Source organism: Macaca nemestrina, chromosome 14 (assembly GCF_043159975.1).
Source record: "Macaca nemestrina isolate mMacNem1 chromosome 14, mMacNem.hap1, whole genome shotgun sequence".
Lineage (NCBI taxonomy): Eukaryota > Metazoa > Chordata > Mammalia > Primates > Cercopithecidae > Macaca > Macaca nemestrina.
The window spans coordinates 66,953,325-66,960,655 of NC_092138.1; positions in this window are offsets into that span (position 1 = coordinate 66,953,325).

The following is a 7,331-nucleotide window of genomic DNA, read 5'->3' on the forward strand; positions in this document are numbered from 1 at the left end:
GGAGTTGGTGGTTGCAGTGAGCCAAGATTGTGCACCACTGTATTCCAGCCTGGGCGACAGAGTGAGACTCCGTCTCAAAAAAAAAAAAAAAAAAAAAAGCAGTTCACAGGTAATCCCAGCTACTCAGGAGGCTGAGGCAGGAGGCAGGAGGATCACTTGAACTCAGGAGTTTGAGACCAACCTGGGCAACAAAGCAAGACCCTGTCTCTTGGGGGAAAAAAAAAAAAAAAAAAGCAGTTGGATATAGACCTCTGGAATTTACGAGAGAATATCAGCTACAGAAACATAATTTACCAAGAATACTATGAAAAAGAAATTATTACACCAAATTGTGGACTGAAATAACTGACCCCGTGGTCCTACTGACCTTTTTCAGTCCCTGGTTCTATAGAATATATTCCATAAAAATGTATTCCATCTATTATTACCATATGATGAATGTGGTATGATTCTAGGTGAGGTCTAAGTTACCATGTAGTGTTCTCTTTTATAAATGGGAAAACCAAACACTAAAACCTAAAGCCAACAATTTATTTTAAGACACAAAGTTGTGCAGTAGCTAGGTAGAGTAGAAAGACCACAGGGGTAGTCTCACACTGCAATGAGCCTGATGATTTACCTTGCTGACTGGAATAGCTATGCCATATTTAATCCTTTGAAAAGTATCCTACTCCATGAAACTGGCAGTTCATATATGATGGTCAATAAACAATCAAAAGCTTGAGTTTCTGGATTTGTGCCAGTTAACATTATCATTTTGGTGTTTCTATAAAACAGCTGACTTTCAAAGTGCTACAGCAGCGTCCTACAAGAGCAATATGTCCTCCTTATTAGTGGTGCAAGCATCACATGCCACATGGGAATTTTTTTTGTTTGTTTTGAGATGGGGTTTCGCTCTTGTCCCCCAGACTGGAGTGCAATGGCGCAATCCTGGCTCACCGCAACCTCCGCCTCCCAGGTTCAAGCGATTCTCCTGCTTTAGCCTCCCAAGTAGCTGGTATTACAGGCACCAGCCACTAGGCCCAGCTAATTTTTGTATTTTTAGGAGAGACGGGGTTTCACCATGTTGGCCAGGCTGGTCTTGAACTCCTGACCTCAGGTGATTCGCCTGCCTCAGCCTCCCAAAGCTCTGGGATTATAGGTGTGAGTCACCACACCTGGCCAGGGATTTTTTTTTTTTAGATGGAGTCTCACTCTGCCGCCCAGACTGGAGGTGCAGTGGCGCTGATCGTGGCTCACTGCAAGCTCTGCCTCCCAAGTTCACACCACTCTCCTGCCTCAGCCTCCCGAGTAGCTGGGACTACAGGCACCCCCCACCATGCCCGGCTAATTTTTTGTAATTTTTTAGTAGAGACGGGGTTTCACCATGTTAGCCAGGATGGTCTCAATCTCCTGACCTCGTGATCCACTCGCCTCGGCCTCCCAAAGTGCTGGGATTACAGGCATAAGCCACTGCGCCCGGCCTTTTTTTTTTTTTTTTTTTTTTTAAATGAGACGGAGTCTCACTCTGTTGCCCAGGCTGGAGAGCAGTGGCTTGATCTCAGCTCACGGCAACCTCCGCCTCCTGGGTTCAAGCGATTCTTCTGTCTCAGCCTCCCGAGTAGCTGGGACTACAGGCTTTTGCATTTTTAGTAGAGACAGGGTTTCACCATATTGGTTAGGCTGGTCTCAAACTCCTGACCTCAGGTGATACACCTGCCTTGGCCTCCCAAAGTGCTGGGATTACAGGTGTAAGCCAACGCGCCTGGCCAAAAATATAACTACTTAAATATAAGAACATCATTCATAAACTACAGTTGAGCCTTCTCTTCTTTCTGCCCTCATCTCATTTCTGCATGCCTCTGTCCTACCATTAAACTCAAGAGGAAACTTACTCATCCCTGGCACCTGGTTGGTGTTTACTGGCAAATGAGTAAGTGAACACGCACAATCTCCTCAACCATGGGAGCTTTAATTACTCTGCTTTCCAGAAAAAGTAGGTTCACACAGAGTGGTGTCCATGGTCAACATAGTGGACATGCCATGCTTTTTGGCTGCCCAGGATCTGAGGTCCCTTCCTACACTTGGGAATTCCTTGTTTATGAGTTTGCTGGGAAGCAGAACATGCCTTTCACTATAGAAGTGGAAATTCCGCATATTTTATCTGCTTCTCCTTGTGATCCTATAATGCTACAAATTACTCTCGATTTTGAATTAGCAACTAGAGACACAGTAAAGTCTCTGGAACAATTTTCTCTGGGACCATGGCAAGTGCGGCAAGTTCTTAGAGCAACACTGGTGGCCGTGATCCAGGGTTCTGTGCATGTGGCTTTGGCAAAGTAAGCGGTGGCACCTAATGTTCAGCAGAAATGGTGTCCTCACTGCCCTAGCTCTGTGGAGTATGACCAAGGAACAAAGGGTGATGTTCCAGTTGCCTACTCTCCAAGCCTGATTCTTTAGGCCTCCTGGTGATGCTGAACTCCCTATTATCCTTTTAATAAAATACTTTTCTTTTTCTGTCAAAATTTTTTTGGTGTTTGCAACTAAAAAATCTGACTCACACAGTCACATAAAAAATAGCAGAGCTGAAACTATAATCTAGGACTTTGAAATCCTAATTCTAGTGTTCTTTTCATGTAGACAGATCTCTACTTGTCAACAACCCACAATTTCTACGTTACATATTGATGTCCCTAAATCATTTTGTTCACCGAATTTATACTTGGATATGTAATCCGATTAGTGAACATTTCAAGTGACTGTATGGTGAGGCAGCTGCCTGTGGAACGTTTAGTTTCAATTGCAGTAGTATCTTTGTACATCTGTTTATCTAATAGTTTCTTTCTTTTTTGCATTTTTGGCCTCTGTAGACTTAAGTGGAAATGAAAATACACTGCACTTGAACAAACGTGGGAGTTAGGGGCCCCGACACCTGCACAGTCACAAATCTGCATGTAACTGACTCCCCGAAAACTTACAGAAACCTTACCAATAACATAAAAAATAGATTAACACATATTTTGTATCACTATCTATTATATACTGTATTCTTACAACACAGTAAGCTAGAGAAAATGTTAAAATTACAAAGAGAAAAAGCACTGACAGTACTATACTGTATTTATTTAGATTGTAAGTTTAGGTTGTCTGTTTACAAGATTAGTCTTGTCTGAAATCGGAGCAACTACTGCTACAGACCTCCATCTATAGTACATATCAAGAATTCAACTTTTTCCTGTAATGTAATGACTTTTCTCTGCTTCCTGGGAGCACTTCCAGCATCACTAGTGGCACTCTGTATGGATCTCATGGAGTTATTCAAGGTTTTATGGTATGGCATTAAACACAAAAAATACGCAAGAACAGAGAGGGATCACTTTTACTTTGATTCACAATATACTGGAGAGAGGAACTGCTCATGCAGAGATGAGAGTCACATGGCATTTTAAGTGGACACCTACAACACTTGAGCTCCCTGCAGTGGCAACAAGAGGTGGCTATGGATTTACTGTAGTACACTATTACAAAACAAAATTTTATGCAGTTATGATTTAATACTGCATCTTTCTCTTGAACTCAAATCATGCTATATATGGTCTGTTTGTGTACATAAGTTTTGATAAATCTTCACTTTTTATAATAGATGTATGCATTTTATGGCAGTAATAGACTATGATCTACATATTTTTATGCATTCATGGCATACTTTTTCTTAATTTTTTTCAATATTTCTAGGCTACATATGTGTGCTTTTTTTTTCAAATTATTGCAAATCTCCAATTTTTCAATGTATTTATTGAAAAAAATCTGCATGTAAGTGGACCTGTGCACTTCAAATCTGTGTTGTTCGAGGGTCAACTCTATTACTAACGTGACTGAGAAAAAGATGAAAAACTATTAGACATGCTTAAAGTAGATCTTTTTAGCCTTATAATGACTGTTGGACTAAAACCAGCTATGTTGTATTTCTGAAGGAAAGAAACAATTTAAGAACACATTTCCTAACTCTGAAAATATTTCATATGTTTAAAAGACAAAGTGCATAAATGATTTTGTAATGTTTTACATCTCAGTAACAAGTACATTCAACTTTTATATATGTGATTTCTATGTTTTGTGTACTTATACTAAAGTAGGCAACTGGCACCACATATGCATATCTGTAATACTGAGCGCACACAAGTAGCATGTAAGTAACAACTGTTCACTGTCTCCTGGGTAATGTCCATAACATGGAGAAGGTCTTGTGTTTTATCTCAAATTTATTATGACAAATTTCAAGAAATACGTTATTAAAGGTTGTTCTTGTGTAGTGGAATTTGGAACTGCAGTATATAAAATAGCCAGCAGATGTCAGAATGGAATCTCTTAAGACTCAAGTATGAAAACACAATAAATAACAGGAGTTTCTGGAAGGACTGAGGCTTTCTTGCACTGTGCACAACACACTTCAGTCACACTGGTCTTTCTTCCTCAAATACATCTGCTTTAACACTTTTTCAAAGACTCCCCACTCTATCTGGCCAATTCCTATTCACCCAAACCTTACTTTATGTGTCTCTTCCTAAGGAAGTCCTCCCTACTGCCTCCCAGGCTCAAAATTGAACCCATTATTTTCCCCTTGAAACTTGTTCCTTACTTCAGCAAATGGCACCATCAACCCCGCTGCTTAAACCAGAAATCAGGGAGTCTTCTTTGATGCCTTTCTTTCCTCACTACACATATCTAAATAAACGCTGAGCTGCTCATTTACCCCTCTGACCTCTCCTTCTAATACAGTACCCATATTGCATCCAATATTGTTTTAAGTGGACAATTCTGAACTCCCCACCTTGATCAACATGATCTTTGCCTGACTCTCCCTTTACCTATTCCCCCTAGATAACCTGAACTTAACCCTTCAGGTTCCTTTACATGTCATGTTTTCAGGGAAATTCTCTCTGAGCCTCCAGCAAGGTTTTCAGGTCTTTGAGATATTTACTCACATGGCATCTTATGGCATATTATAGACCTCAAAAAGGCAGTCCCCCTGCCCATCCATATCCTCAACTCTTAGCACAGTGCCTGGCACATAGCAGGAACTCAATAACGCTGATGAATGAATTTGTAATCTCAGCGCTTTGATCTATGATAGAATGAAATCTTTAAAGTAATAAAACAGTGATTTGGTGACCATTTCACACTTAGCCAAATTGTGCTCCTTACTTTAGATGTCCTGTAGGACAAATCTGGTCAGCCATCTTTTCTGTAAATCAAGTTTTACTGGGACACAGCCACACCCACTCATTTACATATTGTCCGTGGCTGCTTTCATACTACCAACCGCAGTTGGCAGAGTTAAGAGATCATAAGAGGCCGGGCGCGGTGGCTCAAGCCTGTAATCCCAGCACTTTGGGAGGCCGAGACGGGTGGATCACAAGGTCAGGAGATCGAGACCATCCTGGCTAACCCGGTGAAACCCCGTTTCTACTAAAAAATACAAAAAACTAGCCGGGCGAGGTGGCGGGCGCCTGTAGTCCCAGCTACTCGGGAGGCTGAGGCAGGAGAATGGCGTGAACCCGGGAGGCGGAGCTTGCAGTGAGCCGAGACCGCGCCACTGCACTCCAGTCTGGGCGACAGAGCGAGACTGCGTCTCAAAAAAAAAAAAAAAAAAAAAAAAGAGATCATAAGAGCCCGCAAAGCCTAAAATATTTACCATTTGACCCTAACAGAAAGCTTGCCAACCCCTGCTTTAGCGGCTTGACGACAGCTACATACAGAATTTATGACACGATCAAGCTATAAAAGCAAAAGAGAGTAAAAAGACTGGTGCCTGGATCTTATAAGAGACAAGCTTAGCTCAAGCAAAGAGGGGGAAGAGAAAAAGAAGTCCTGATTCCTGTACTTGTTCTTCATTCCAAATGTAGGCCCAAATTTTCCAGCCTGTGAACTGCTGAACACATTGTTAATTGTAATGCTAACTTACTTCACAGAAGAACTATACAGAGCAATGATAAAGCAGTTTTTGTTTTTTTTTAATGTTGCATTGACAGCAGGAAGAACACTACCTTAATTTAGGAGCAACATTCCTACTAAGCTGGTAACCTGTTTGTGGAGAATAAACATTTTTCACTATCCCCATTTCTTTCAATGCAACCCTTTCAAGAGTTTACCAAATTCAGATTTGCTATGGTTCTTTCTTATTTCACATTACATATTCAAACAAACTGTATATATCTCTCCAACTGTTTCTTACTATAGTATTTCAGAACTGTTTATTCCAAGTATTGAACCCCACTGTGGAGCTGATGGCCTAAATGTTAAAAAGTTGGCCATAAAAACTCAACCATCACATCTTCTCTTACTCCAGCCTGAACATACACTGGAATCCAGGGTAACAATTACACTATTTTCCTCCAAGAAAAGCACGTAAAGATGGGGTACAAGGAATAAACAAACATTAAAAGTCCCCTGGATAAGCACAGACTGACTAGAAATAATTTTTTTTAATGAAAAAAAAAAAAAAAGTCCCCTAAGCCTTGGCCAGCTGTTACTCATTGGCCACTGAAACTTCCAGTCTCAACCTCTCCATTTGTAAAATGGCTTTAATATTGATTGGTTAAGGCTATTTTTAGATAATGAACTTAAGTGTTTGGTAAGTTTGAAGTTTGTACACAATTAGAGGATGAGTATGCTATCTCAGAGCATCTGTAAACAGCAATGAGATCTATCTATGCCATGAATGCCAGCACAAATCACTTCTAAATGCCTTATACCAAAGACTAGCCATTAATAACATTTACCAATGTCAAGCAATTGTGCCAACTGCTCTACTCGCATTTTTTTCACTTAATCCTTATGACACTTTGAAGTAGAGATTTCTATTATCCTACTTTTATCGTTAAAGAAAATGAGATTCAGCCGGGCGCGGTGGCTCACGCCTGTAATCCCAGCACTTTGGGAGGCCGAGGTGGGCGGATCACGAGGTCAGGAGATCGAGACCATCCTGGCTAACACGGTGAAACCCCGTCTCTACTAAAAATACAAAAAATTAGCCGGGCGTGGTGGTGCGTTCCTGTAGTCCCAGCTACTCGGAGGCTGAGAATGGCGTGAACGCAGGAGGTGGAGCTTGCAGTGAGCCGAGATGGTGCCACTGCACTCCAGCCTGGGCGACAAAGCGAGACTCCGTCTCAAAAAAAAATAAAAATAAAGAAAATGAGATTCAGAGAGGCTCACTTGCTGAAAATCACCCATCTCGTAAGTATTGGAGCCAACACTCAAAATCAAATCTGCCTGTCTTTAGAGCCAGTATTCATATGACCACAGTGCCACACACTACACCTTCTTAATTTAAGAAATAAATGCAGAACCAC